Below are 13211 nucleotides of genomic sequence, written 5' to 3' on the forward strand. Positions count from 1 at the left end.
CCCCCACACACTTCATTTGATGCCCTTGGATTTTATCTGGAGTTGGAGGAGGCTGAGCTGTGTTCATCCTGATTTCCCTCACTCTCCTGGGGTGCTGCATGCTTTCCCCTCCCTTCCCTCAGCCTCCTGAGGGGCTGGGGACAGCCCAGGGCTCTGGCACGGCTCCCCTGGCCCTGGGGCAGTGCCAGGCCATGTCCCACTGCTCCTTTCCTCTGCAGGGTGTCTGCTCTGGCACTGCTGCTTGTGCCTGTGACAGCTCCTCTTCCTGCTAACTGTTATTGAATTACAGAGCCTCTTAATTGTCTCCTTTTCCTTGAAGACTAAATCAAAGCAACTCTTTAGTTCATTAGTCTCCTTGCTGTCTGTCAGAACTGACTTTTTTGACTGAGTCTGTCAGGCTGTGCGCCTCCTCCCTTCTCTCCCAGTGACTCTGAAGGAATTCACCTTCCAGTGGTGTTTTTATGCCTCAAAGTTGCATTTTGGGGACTCCCCTGTGATCACCAGTGAAAACCAGCCACGGTTGCATTGGGGGACCAATAGAAGTGAGGGAAAGGGTGTCCTGGCCCATCCTGTCCCATCCTGGCCCATCCTGTCCCATCCTGTCCAGCCCCCATCCCTGGTGGGCAGCTGAGCTCCCAAAGAGTCAGAGCAGCTGCCCTTGGGCAGGGCTGGCAGGATCTGCCCCTGGTGCCTGACATGTGGTGAGGCAAGATATCTTTCCTAGAGTGTGGATGCAAAAATTGTTCCTACAAGGTGCAGAGTTACATTGATTGTATTACTGGATTATCAAATGATTAAAGCCATTAACAATCCACTCTTGAGCAATCAACGTAACAATGTTTAGTTGCCTTGCAGTAACAATTAAAAGATGAAGCAATTTGCAATAATTAGGTAGTATCTGGAAAAAGTAGTCCTCATTAAGAGAAGTTAAAAAGACTTTTTCTTTTGGTTGAGATGAACCTAGCAGGCCAATTTTGCTCCTTCTCGCCCTCTTTCCTTCCCCCCCTGCATTTTAAGAAAACAATGTTCTTTTTCAGCCTTTTATAGCAGCAGAGATCAAAGGGGATGCAGTGACTGGCTGCACCCAGGGGATGGTGGGGATGGTGGGGATGGTGGCACATGGCGCTGGAGGTGGCAGCTCCTTTCCCAGGAAAGCTGTCCTGGGTTAGTGCTGGGCTCTCGGGCTGTTTGCTGCCCACTGGGGTTCCAGGGCAGAGCCTCAGCAGTTTCTGTGCAGGGAGGCCTTGGGAGCCAGCACCTGCTCAGGCACTGCCTGCTCTGCCCTCCCTCTGCCCCCACGAGGAACGGGCACCACCTCCAGGCTGGTGCCAAGAGCAGAGCACGGCCAGGGCAGGGCCAGCAGCAGGGCTGGCTGCTGCAGGAGGGTGTGGGTGCTGTGCCCTCCTCGTGCCCTGGGCACTGAGCCCCTGGGAGGGCTCGGAGCTGCTGCCAATCCAGCTGTGGGGGCTGCTTCTGCTCCAGCTGTGGGGGCTTCTGCCAATCCAGCTGTGGGGGCTGCTGCCAATCCAGCTGCGGGGGCTGCTGCTCATCCAGCTGTGGGGGCTGCTGCTAATCCAGCTGTGGAGGGGCTGCTGCTCATCCAGCTGTGGGGGCTGCTGCTGTTCCAGCTGTGGGGGCTGCTGCTGTTCCAGCTGTGGGAGCTGCTGTTCCAGCTGTGGGGGCTGCTGCATGCCCAGGTGCTGCAGGACCACACAGCCACGTCCCGATGCTCATGTGGGGGCTTCTGGATGTGACAAGCCAGGGCAACCTCAGTGCTCAGGAGCAGGAAAGCAACTAAGGGCCCAGCTATACTGGGCTGAATTACTGAATTACTTAGCTGAATTCAGGTGTTTTGAGGTAGTGAGTCAGGATTTTGGGATACCTGGTGCTGTTCTGATGGCCACGGGAACTGGCTCCAAAGGAGACCTCATCTGTGTACATCATTGTCAGGCTTTGCTGGGGCTGGTGCCTCAGAAGATGCTCCATTTCCTCACACAGTGTAAAAGTAGACATGTTTCTCTTCTGTGCCCTGTCTCCAGGCACATACTTGGGTGATGTTTCTTTGTGTTTAGTGCCATCAGCCAGAGGGAAGTGGAGGAAGAGGGATGTGGGATGTGCTGTGCAGAGGGGCTCTGTAAGAAACTTGGGTGTGCAAGTGCTGGGCTCTGTGTGTGGAAGTAAAAATGAATCCAGTGCTTGTGTGGAAGTGCATATCCACCATGGAGGGGCACTGGGAAACTTCCAGGAACAGGTTTGTCAGATGCATAGCTCATGCAGAGATGGGTATGTTACTTCACTGGAAAATAATCTCCTTGGTGACAGTCCAATCATCCTGTCTGGAAGGTTCTGCTCCAGAATTTCAAACAGATTTTCCACCTGAAGGTACAAGTGAAGATGTTCAGGTCAATAAGTAATTACAGACATTGGGATCTTGGGATCTGGCTCCTACCCTGGGATTCCCTCTTCTGCTCTGGCAGAGTGAGCTGTGGCCAGGATCTCCTCTGGCTGGCACCAGGCAGGCTTAGATTATCTGCTGCACTCACGTGGCAGCTGGTCTGTGGCCCCTGAACCTCACTGGCACACATATCCCTGGAGAAATGCCATCCATCTCCACGTGGGCTCCAGAGCTGCATGGTGGGGCTCAGGAGCTCGTGGGTGGAGTAGAGAAACGTGAGTTCAGAGCACCAGCTTGGGGTGGGGTGATACAAACAGGGTGGCACAGTCTGGGGCCTGTGTGGCAGGATTTGGGATTCAGGACTCCCAGCACTGTGCAGAGCCGCCAGTCAGAGCGTGCTGGGGAAAGGGCCTGGATTGCCTCTGGTGAGTGAAGCAGCACCAGTGTGTCCTCCTGTGCTGTGGCCATATGGGAACCATCTGGTGGGGATGCAGGCTGTGCCTTGGCGCTTCCCTGGAACACGCAGCTGTGGGCTGAGCTGCCGTGGAGGCACAGCAATCAGGAGTGATAGCAGAGACTGGAAAGTTGTCACCAACGATAGGAACTGATAGCAGCCCGTGTTCTTTAGCAAACCACTGCTGTCACAAATGGAAAATGAGAATGGATTGAGCTGCATTAGGACTGTGAGAGTAAATCATCTGCAGTTTCTGGGATATTTAGAAATACGAGGATACCCTGAAGGTATCTTTGCTGATGAGAAGGCTGGAGTGAAAAAGTCATTTGAATAGTGGATAGACAGGAAAGATGCAGGCACTATGATAATTTATATAGTCATCAGGAGCCGAGCAGCATCTGCAATAAATGGTCACAAAACCATCAGAAAGTACTCAGGCACATATTGGCTGTAGCTGTTTCTGGGCTGGAGCAGGGCTGACTGGAGCAGAGATCATTCCACACTCACTGCTGGGCACGGTAGATGTAGATCAGACACGTTTGTTCTGGCTGCTGAAAGATGAACATGGATTACAGCTCAGGTGTAGGCACAAGGAGCTGGCTCCATCCATCACTGTCACTGGCTGACGTTGTTGGAGCCCCAGGAATGCATCATCCAGTCTGAGCCTAAAGCTGAGGGAAACTGGAACCACAGGAGTGCACCATCCAGTCTGAGCCTAAAGCTGAGGGAACCTGGAGCCCCAGGAATGCATCATCCAGTCTGAGCCTAAAGCTGAGGGAAACTGGAGCCCCAGGAGTGCACCATCCAGTCTGAGCCTAAAGCTCAGGCCAGCCAAGCCCTCCCAACAGGATCCATGGGGATCCCTCAGTGTGCCTGGGAGGAGCTGTGGGGCAGCTGCAGTCTGTCTGCTCACACCAAAGCTCAGGAGGAGCTGGGGCAGCTCAGCAGCGTGGCCAGAGCAGGGCTGACAGGGCTGCTGGGGGTGTGTGGTGCTCTGGGGGTGGCACAGCAGGGGCACAGCATGGCACAGGCACCCTCCTCCTCTGCCTGGCACAGGCTGGTGGCAGCCCTGACTTGAGCAAAAGGGGATGCAGTGCAAGGGAAGAGTGACTGAAGGATGTTTTGATGTTTCTCTTGACTGTCATTCAGTATTTCTTAAAAAATCCTGCCGGTTGCAGATTTAAATGAAAACCCACTATTTTTCTACTGCCGTCCTCCTCAGCTGCTCCCAGTTTTCCCCCCCAAAATGCCCATGTATTCTCTTGCCCCCAGAGAAGTGTCAGCTATTAATTGTGCCTTCTAAGGAACCCATCCCTGCACAGTGCTGCCTGTGTGGGTGCCCACGGGCTCCATGTGCCCAGGCTTGCCAGGGCAGAGCTGGCACAGCTCCGGGTGCAGCAGCAGCAGCAGCAGCAGAATTGTGCCAGTGGCTGGAGCCCAGGGGAGAGGCTGGGGCTGTCCCTTGCCTTGGGGCAGCAGAGTGAGCCCCTTGCTGCTGGCCCAGGGCCTGTGGGTGGCACTGGGAGGGCTCACAGTGCTCAGCAGAGCTCCCGTGGCAGTCTGGGACAAGCATTGCAAACGCTGCTGGCAGACTCAGACTGGTGTGAGTCTTGCTCTATATTTATGTTGCCAGGTATTCAGACTACTTCCCAGAGTAATGGGCTCTGCCAAAATAATTTATTCCTGATTTCAGCAGTGTGTGTGCGCATCTTTCTGCTTTTATTCACAAATAAAAGTTATGTGGAATGCTGTCTTACAAGAACAGAAATATATTTAGTGATTCAGGTTGTGTTATAAAGCATGAAAATGAAGCTCATGTTGTCAGTCAGTGGTAGGCTAAGACGTATTTATACCTTTGGTCATAATTTCTTTGCTTTAAAATACGTGGTTCGGGGTTTGAACTTGCACAGGAAAAGCAATAGCACTTACAGGGGAAATGTAACAGACATGCTTTAAAGAAAAATTCTGTGTGTGAGTATATATATGTATATACAACATATACTTTGTAATATCTATTTATCTGTCTTTAATGTTTTAAACCAAATATACTGTCAGAGAAAAACACAGCCTTGCGCTTTGCTGAATTTCTTAGGAATTTTCAAAGCCTAAGCATGTCATACAAGTCCTGAATTGGCCACAATTATTAAGGCTGAGGTTTTTATTTTAATGGGCTGGACACCCTGCTGTACTGGGCAACACACAGCTGCCTCTAGCAGCTCGTGGTGCTGCTGCAAATTAATAGAAATAGGTTATTTCCATTTTGGAAATGGAGATAAATGATATATTTGGTCCCATCCAGGAAATCTGCAGCAGAGTGGAAAATCAGGCCTCTGTCACAGAGTCCCCTCCAAGCACTGCACCATGAGCCTGTCTCACCTCTTGTCTCTATCAAAGGTTTCTGAGTGGTTTTAAGTCCTGAGCTCGGTTTGGCACAGTTCCTTGGTGCTTTTACACCAATGCTGAAAGCAGTAATTACATCATTGCTTGTAAAATCACCTAAAGTGAAAGATGCCACAGCTCCTGGTGCTGCTGCCTGCTCCAGTGGCATCTCCTGGCACGGCTGTCAGAGTGCTGCCCAATCCCCTGGCTGTGCCCAGCACACGGGGGTGCCCCATGCAGGTGCCCTGTTGCACACATCTTTTCATGAAAAATCCTTTTTTCAGGATTTTTTCTTCTTGAGAAGCTGAGAGGCTTCAAGAACAAAATGTAAACAATGGTTATCTGTTGCTGTGGAATGCAACAGGTGCATCTGGGATTGGTCTTATGTAGTTGTTTGTAATTAATAGCCAATCACAGCCCAGCTGGTTTGGACACAGTGTCCGAGCCACAAACTTTTGTTATTGTTCTTTTCTATTCTTAGCTTAGCTAGCTTTCTGATGAAATCCTTTCTTCTATTCTTTTAGTATAGTTTTAATGTAATATATATCATAAAATAATAAATCAAGCCTTCTGACACATGGAGTCAGATCCTCATCTCTTCTCTCATCCTCAGACCCCTGTGACCACCGTCACAGGGCCCCCTTCCTTCATCCCCACCTGGGTTCCCAAGGGCAGGAGAGCTGAGCCCAGGGGCTCACAGCAAGGGATGCTGACCCTGGCAAAGGGAGCTCCTGGCAGGGCCTGCCCTGACCAGGGGTGTTTGTCCCTGCTGTGTTTGGGGTGTGGGAAGCAGCCTGGGCACTGCCATGCTCTGCTTTCCGCTGGCACTGCTTGTCCTTTTCCCCAGGAGAAGCCCCAGGCACCCCTGCCCTCTCAGCAAAGGGAAAGCCCACGAGCCAAGGTCCATCCTCCAGCCCAGGAGAGCTTCCCTGGCTGGCCATAAATTCTCATTAGGCTGGTGCTGCCGAGTGCTGGGCGGCCCAGGGCGGGCCCAGGATAGGTCAGCTCCAATGACTCGGTCGTGTTCACACTCAGACTCGTCCCTGGTCGCAATGGTGGCTGCTCAGCAGCGCACACAGAGCACAGTATGTGGGGAATTAATTAGCTGTGTGCTTCTCAGAGGGAGCTGCTGAGTGCTGCCCTGGGCACTGCAGTGATAGCAGTGCCTTCTGGAAGCACCAGGGTCAGCCCTGCCTTTCCAGAGCTGCCAGGGAGGGCTCCTGCCTCTGCTCCTGCGTTTCTCCCTGCTGAAGAGGCAAAGGCCCTTCCCAGCTGTCCCTCCCGAGGCAGAGGAGCTGGGCCAGCAGCATCCTGCCCTGGTGAGATCACCCTGCTGCACTGCTGAGGGGCCTCGGCCTGCCCGAGAGCTCTCTGCAGCGCAGCAGGGGATTGGTGCTTTATTCTTCTTCCCTACTTGATCTTCTATTTTCACCTTGGGCTGCTGTGCAAATAGTCTGGGAGATGGGCTGTGTGTCAGGGTTGGGCCAGAAGCTGGCCAGAGGCCCTTTGCATATGCAGTTGTTTGATGTCTGCTCCCTGTCCCGATCTATTTATAGGCCAGAACTTTCTGCAAATTTGAAATTCGTTCTATGAAAACTTACCCAAACTTTCTTTAAATGCTTCCTTGTCCCTGCAGTCCTTGTGGAAAGGTCAAGCTGTGCTCATCAATGTATTGATTACACATTTCTCCTTCTATTGATTCTGGTTAAAGACTCTCATGATAGGTGCCCTGGATACTAATCCCTAAATGCATTGGAGGCTGCAGGAAAAGAGGAGGAAGATCCTAAAATTGTTTCAAAGTTTGCTGGCTTTTAACATGTCAGCCATGATTTACCCCCATAGAACAGACCTGAAAGCTCGGGGAAAAGATAATTCCTGTGATTTCAGAATGTTTGATGTCAGGCATTTAGGGAACAACAAAGATTTAGTGACTGTGTGCAGCTTGAAAGGGGGAAGTGGGCTTTTTTCCCCATTCCAGCTTTATGAAACAGAATCACTTTTGTCCTGAAATACAGAAGGGGAAATCCTGGTTGAGACCTGTCCACATGGAACTTGGCAGAGCCTTTGTTTCAGTCGGCAGCCCCTCACAGCCAGGAGGAGCTGCATTTCTTGTTACTGATGCCAGGCTCTGGCTTACCACCAAACCTTCATTTCTTTTATTATGGGGCAGAGGACCCACGGTGGCAGATGCATTTGGTTGAATTATCTCCCGTGGTGTTTTCACAGCTCTGCTGACACTCAAGTTTCACTTTCCTCCGCCGTGCTCAGTGCAATTCTGTCAGCTTCATTGGGAATTCCTTTCAAGCTGCAGGATGTAACGCAGTAATTAGCACTGTTCCCTGCACAAGGCAGGAAAAGAGGCACCAGGGGATTGAGCTAATATCCCCTCTGTGGGGGCTTGGTGCAAAGCAGTGGGCAGAGCAGAGGGGAAGGAGGAAGCCCCAGCCAGATGTGATCCTGCTCGGGAGGCTTGGCCCTGCAGGGAATGAGAGCTGCGGGCAGGAAGCCAGGCCAGGCAGGGTAATGGTGCCAGGGGTGAGGGACGAGCTCGTCCTCACTGCACCAAGCAGATAATTGAGCAAGAACCTGTGGCTGTTTGAGCACAAGAGGATGGTTCCCAGCTGGCAGAGCTCTGCTGTGCCCTACATAGCACGGGCTGGCTTCATGCTGGGCTGGCATGGCTCACAGAGCTCCTGGCATGAGGAGGAGGAGGAGGAGGAGGAGGAGGAGGAGGAGGAGGGATTGGCTGAGGTGAGGCTGCTCCTGCCACCTGCAGAGGTTCAGGTGGTGGGGACAGCAAGCACACTGAGGGCTGTCCCACTGCACTGCACAGAGGTGGAGGGAAACAGCTGCCAACCTCTCACAAACTCATCCAAACCACCCGAACATATTTGTTCATTAATTTGTTACCAAGAAGGTTGTAATTGGAGCCATTTTTGGTGTTGCCAGTAGGAGAATTTAATGTGCCATCCAAGACACCCAAAACCCTGAAGGTTGTTGTGACAGTGTTCACAGGGGTGAGGGAAGAGACTAGGATCTGACTCCATGTTTCACAAGGCTTGATTTATTATTTTATGATATATATTATATCAAAACTATACTAAAAGAATAGAATTTCATCAGAAAGGCTAGCTAAGAATAGAATAGGGAAGAATGATAACAAAGGGTTGTGTCTTGGACTCTCTGTCCGAGACAGCTGGACTGTGATTGGCCATTAATTAGAAACAACCACATGAGCCCAATCCCAGATGCACCTGTTGCATTCCACAGCAGCAGATGAGCATTGCTTACATTTTGCTCCTGAGGCCTCTCAGCTTCTCAGGAGGAGCAATGCTAAGGAAAGGGTTTTCCATAAAAGATGTCTGTGACAGGTTTTGAGCAGAGTGAGCACAGGAAGCTCCCAGAGGTGCTGGTCAGGACCTGCCCAGGTCAGAGAGGTGCCAGCTCCAGCAGAGCCCCTGGCAGCCACCACATCCGCTCAGCCGCGCTCCCAGGCACAGCAGCTCTGCAAAGACAACATTGATCTGAAATTTAAATCCAATGTAGTAACTTAAGCATTTTAAAGTGCCTGTGAATCAATGGAAATGATTGAAGTCAAAATCCGGACGGCCACACGGCTGTATCATATAATACTGGCCCAAGGTTGGCTTTCTCTGAGCAAGGGTATCTTCTAACACAGACTTAATCTTCAAAGCATTTTAAATGCTGCAAAATGCTCATCCTGCTAAAAGTCTTTAATATGAGCCTTTTCTGTGCCCCCTTAGTAATCGGCAGTGCTGTCGCTGGGATTGTGATCTAATGCTTTATGGATGTTTTTCTGCTTCATGCTTCCCAGGGCCCTGGGAGTGAGTCATGTGTGCTGGTGAGCACAGATCCGATTGCAAAATGCACTGAGATGCTCTGGGAGCACACCCAGGCTCTCCCAGGATCTGTGCTGCAGTTCTTGCTGGATAAGCCACAAGATACTAAATGTGATGGGTATTTAGGATTTGTTTTCAGAGCATAATCCCACTAATACTTTCCTGTCCGTTTGTCTGATCGATGCAAACGCCACTGGAGCAGGCTGGCCAAAGCCTGCAGGACTGTGGGGTGGGAGGCATTGCCTCTGATCACACCAGGGCCGTGGAGAGACCAGGAGCCAGAGATCAGGATTTCACACGGCGCCTCTAGGGTGCTTGCACTGAATGAGGCTGTGAATAAATAGGATTTGCTCGGGGTGCTGGGCTTTATGGAGGGGCTGCCATGCACGTCCTGTCTTCTGGAGGCTTGACTAAGCCTGCACCCACGTGTGCCCAGGGAACCTTCCCTGATGTGTTTCTATTTGATATAAAAAGACCTTCCACCCTTGGACATCAGTGACCAACAGCCCTGTGCATGTGGGGGCCCGCTGGAGTTTAGCTTAGCTCTGCAGCATGGGACAAAGGGCTTCCCTCAGTTTCTGTTCAATCAGCTGCAAATCACTTCCAGACAGCCATGTCTCCTACTTGTATTGCAGGAAACAGTGAATAATTGTCCCCTTCGTTTTTCCTACGTGACATTCCTGATTTTATGGCCTACTTAGATGCCTCTTTCCTGGGAGTAGGGAATCCCAGCCCAGGTAATGGCTTCTTGGATGGGAGCCCTTTCACAGCCATGTCCACATCTGTGCTCTTTATTTGTTGTTTCCACTTGAACACATTCAGAAGCTGCAGACCAAAGCAGAGCATTTCCCATTTCAAACAGAAATATGCTGGGCAGTCCCGAGTGAAAATAACCTTCTCCACTGCAGGCTCTGGCCATTTATTCCCCTTTTTAGCTTTGTTTCTATGGAACAGTTGTTATTTCAAGAGAAGTTTTGGTTTTTGCACCATGGCCCCTTGGTTCCAGCAGCACTTTGAGGGCTCCCATGACTTCCATCAGCTGCATCCCCCTGATTCCCACACCAGGGGGAAATAATCAGGTTTTGATGCTCCCCACAGGTACCAGAGCAGCTAGATAAGGTACTCACAAACAGGTGGCATCAGTGCCTGTGCCTCAATCTGTGCCTCACTTCCTCAGTTTCTGGTTTTACACGGGCTCTACAAGCTCAAGGATCCAAGCAGGATGCACTCAGCAATTCTGATGGCGAGGATTCTGTGTGCACACGGCCATACATAAAGATTATTTCCACCTTTAGATTGGAATAAAAATTGCACATGAGCCGTTTGGGACTGCCCCACCTATGGATTTTATTGAGCTAGAACCCCGTCTTCTGAAAAATCCCCGCTGTAAGGTTTTGATTGCATCTCAGAAGCTGCTGGAGGAATTGTATTTTAATGTGGTTTATTTTCCTCTGACAGCTCTCGGGAGGCACACACCCACATGGGGCTGTTCTAAATGATTGTGTCATTACATTTGAACCCTCAGTAAAAGGGTGGTTTTCGGCAATTGAATTCATATGTTTAATTTGGAATTTTTGTTTTGTTGCTGTATACAAATTAAGGTCTCTGCCGGTACAAACACAGCTTTCTAGTAAGCCTGGAGGTGTTGAAATGAAAATTAGAACTGTGCAAAGGTTGGTTCTTTTTTTTTTTTTTTTTTCTTTTTTTGTTAATGAGGTCTGTAAGGCACAGGCTGGAGTTTGCTGCAGCCTGAAAGCTCAGTCCAGAATCACAGTACAACCTGAATTACAGCACAGCTCCTGCTGGCAGTGTGGGATCCTTGAGACTGCTGCATGGCCTGGGTGGGAGGAACCAGCTCAGGGATGGCCAATGCTGCCAGCAGCCCCTGCCCGTGATGTGCAGTGCCAGGGGATGGTGGGGCTTGGCACAGGGCTTTGGCAAAAGCCAGAATTTGTGGAAGTTCTTGGGTCCTTTTACACATAGCAGGGTTCCAGGTGAAGCTGTGGAAGTTCTTGGGTCCTTTTGCACATAGCAGGGTTCCAGGTGAAGCTGTGGAAGTTCTTGGGTCCTTTTGCACATGGCAGGGTTCCAGGTGAAGCTGTGGAAGTTCTTGTTCTTCTGTGCCATGTCCTTTTGCACATGGCAGGGATGCCTGGGGTAGGGTACAGAATCACAGAATGGTTTGGGAGGGACCTGAGGGATCACCCACTGCAAACCCCCCTGCCCTGGGCAGGGACACCTTCACTATCCCAGGCTGCTCAGAGCATCCAGCCCAGCCTTGAGCATCTCCAGGGATGGGGCATCCACAGCTTCTCTGAGCTGCCTGTGCCCCTGCCTCTCCATCCTCACCGTGGAGATTTTCTCCCTAATATCAAATTAAGAATCTGATGCCCAAACCCACTTCTTTCAGCCTGAAGTCATTGCCCCCTGTCCTGTGGCTCCATGCCCCTGTCCAAAGCCCCTCTCAGCTCTCTGAGAGCTCCCTCAGGCCCTGCCAGGGGCTCCCAGCTCCCCCCAGAGCCTCCTCCTCTCCAGCCTGATCCAGAGGAGAGGGGCAGAGCCCCCTGAGCACCTCTGTCGGACTCATTGCAGCAGCTCTGTGCCCTTCCTGTGCTGGGCACATTCAGTCTGGGACACCAAGGACTGGCCATGGCCTGTGACCTGAAGAAAGTCACCAGATGCCACTTTGTCCCTCAGCACTTTCCCCCAGGGGGGTTTGGCCCCCTGTGCTCCATCACAGCAGGGCAGAAGCAGGACAGGTCCTGATCCCCCTCCTTGCACTGAGTCATGGCTTGGAAAAGCAGCAAGTCCTGCTCTGCTTCCCACATCTGGGTTATGAGATATCCATGTCTTGAATTATAATGTTTTAATACAGACACATAAAACTTCTGCCTTAAGACACAAAATGATCTGTAACTATTAGGGATTACAGTTGAATGTTCCTGTTGGGGGAGTTTGAATCCTGAGGCTGCTCAGGGGATTTTAATACTCTTGTCTGGAACAGCTGGTGCCAGTGGAAGTGTGCTGGATGAGACAGTCAATGGGCCTTGTCTTATCTCTCATTCCTCTTTTCATATATTTTTATTTCCATCTGTGAGAGATGTGCCTGTGTTTCAAGATATGAGCAGAGAGCAGGCAATGTGGATTATCAGTGGAAAGGCTGAGCAGGGAGGCAGGAGAGCCCAGGGAAGTAGGGATGCAGCAGGGAGACAGAGCAGAACTAGAGACCAGGAGATGGCAGAAAAAAAGTGGGGTTTTGGTAGGCCCTGAGTGATGGAAGGAAAGGGACTGAGTGGTGGAAAGGCTGAGGGACAAAACCTCCACAGGGAGACAAAAAACTGGGACAGCTGGAAACTGGGAAGGGAAGGAGTTCTGGAGAGTGGGCACTAGGCAAGAAACAGGCAAGGGTTGAAGAGAAGGAGAAACCAGCAGAAAACATCTGAGGGAGGCACCATCCCTGCAATGCACTGGGAAACTGCCAAGGGGAAGGAGCAGTTTCCCTGTTATTCCTGCAGCATCTACCACAGATTCTATAGTGTGGAGCAGGATCATGATGCACAAGTTTCTCCACAAGAAGTTTGTCTCCACCTTACACAACTTTTCATTTAAGAGACAAGACAAACAGAAATGCAGACATTGAGATGGAAAAATAGGAGATAATGAGACCACAGTCTGGACATGCAGGACACCCTTTTAAATGCTGTTTGCCACACATGAACAGTGTAATTGATGTCTGTATTTCTGTAGCACAAACTGGCATCTTAAGGAATGTTTGAGGAGAACAGCAAGGCGAAGGTTTACAAAGACTCTGTGTTGTCCTGAAGGGTCAGAAGAGGAAGAAAAGGTTTGCCAGGCAATAGAACAGCAGAGGTTTGCACCATCGGGGGAAATGGCGAGACTGGGAGTGGTGGTGAGTTGTGGGAAGGATGCATGGATAGAGATTCTGTGTGGTGCCACAGGGACCAGGGCTCTGGGAAAGCTGTACAAAGGGTGATGGGGTCAGGAAAGGAGCTGGCTTTGGCAGCAATATTCACCGTGAGCTTTAATGCCTCAGGATCCTGGAGGATGTCATGTTAATGGAGGTCTGAGATAATGAGAGGGCAGACAAGAGCCCTGGTGATGT

General features: G+C 50.9%; 1 long non-coding RNA gene across 2 annotated transcripts in view; it reads left to right on the forward strand.

Annotated features, from left to right (window-relative positions):
- LOC139597144 (uncharacterized) overlaps nt 1-13211 on the forward strand; it is a 105267-nt gene that overhangs the window by 40460 nt on the left and 51596 nt on the right. The gene's annotated exons all lie outside the window — the stretch shown is intronic.

Source organism: Agelaius tricolor, unplaced genomic scaffold (assembly GCF_023055355.1).
Source record: "Agelaius tricolor isolate 1412-34295 unplaced genomic scaffold, bAgeTri1.0.p SCAF_17, whole genome shotgun sequence".
Lineage (NCBI taxonomy): Eukaryota > Metazoa > Chordata > Aves > Passeriformes > Icteridae > Agelaius > Agelaius tricolor.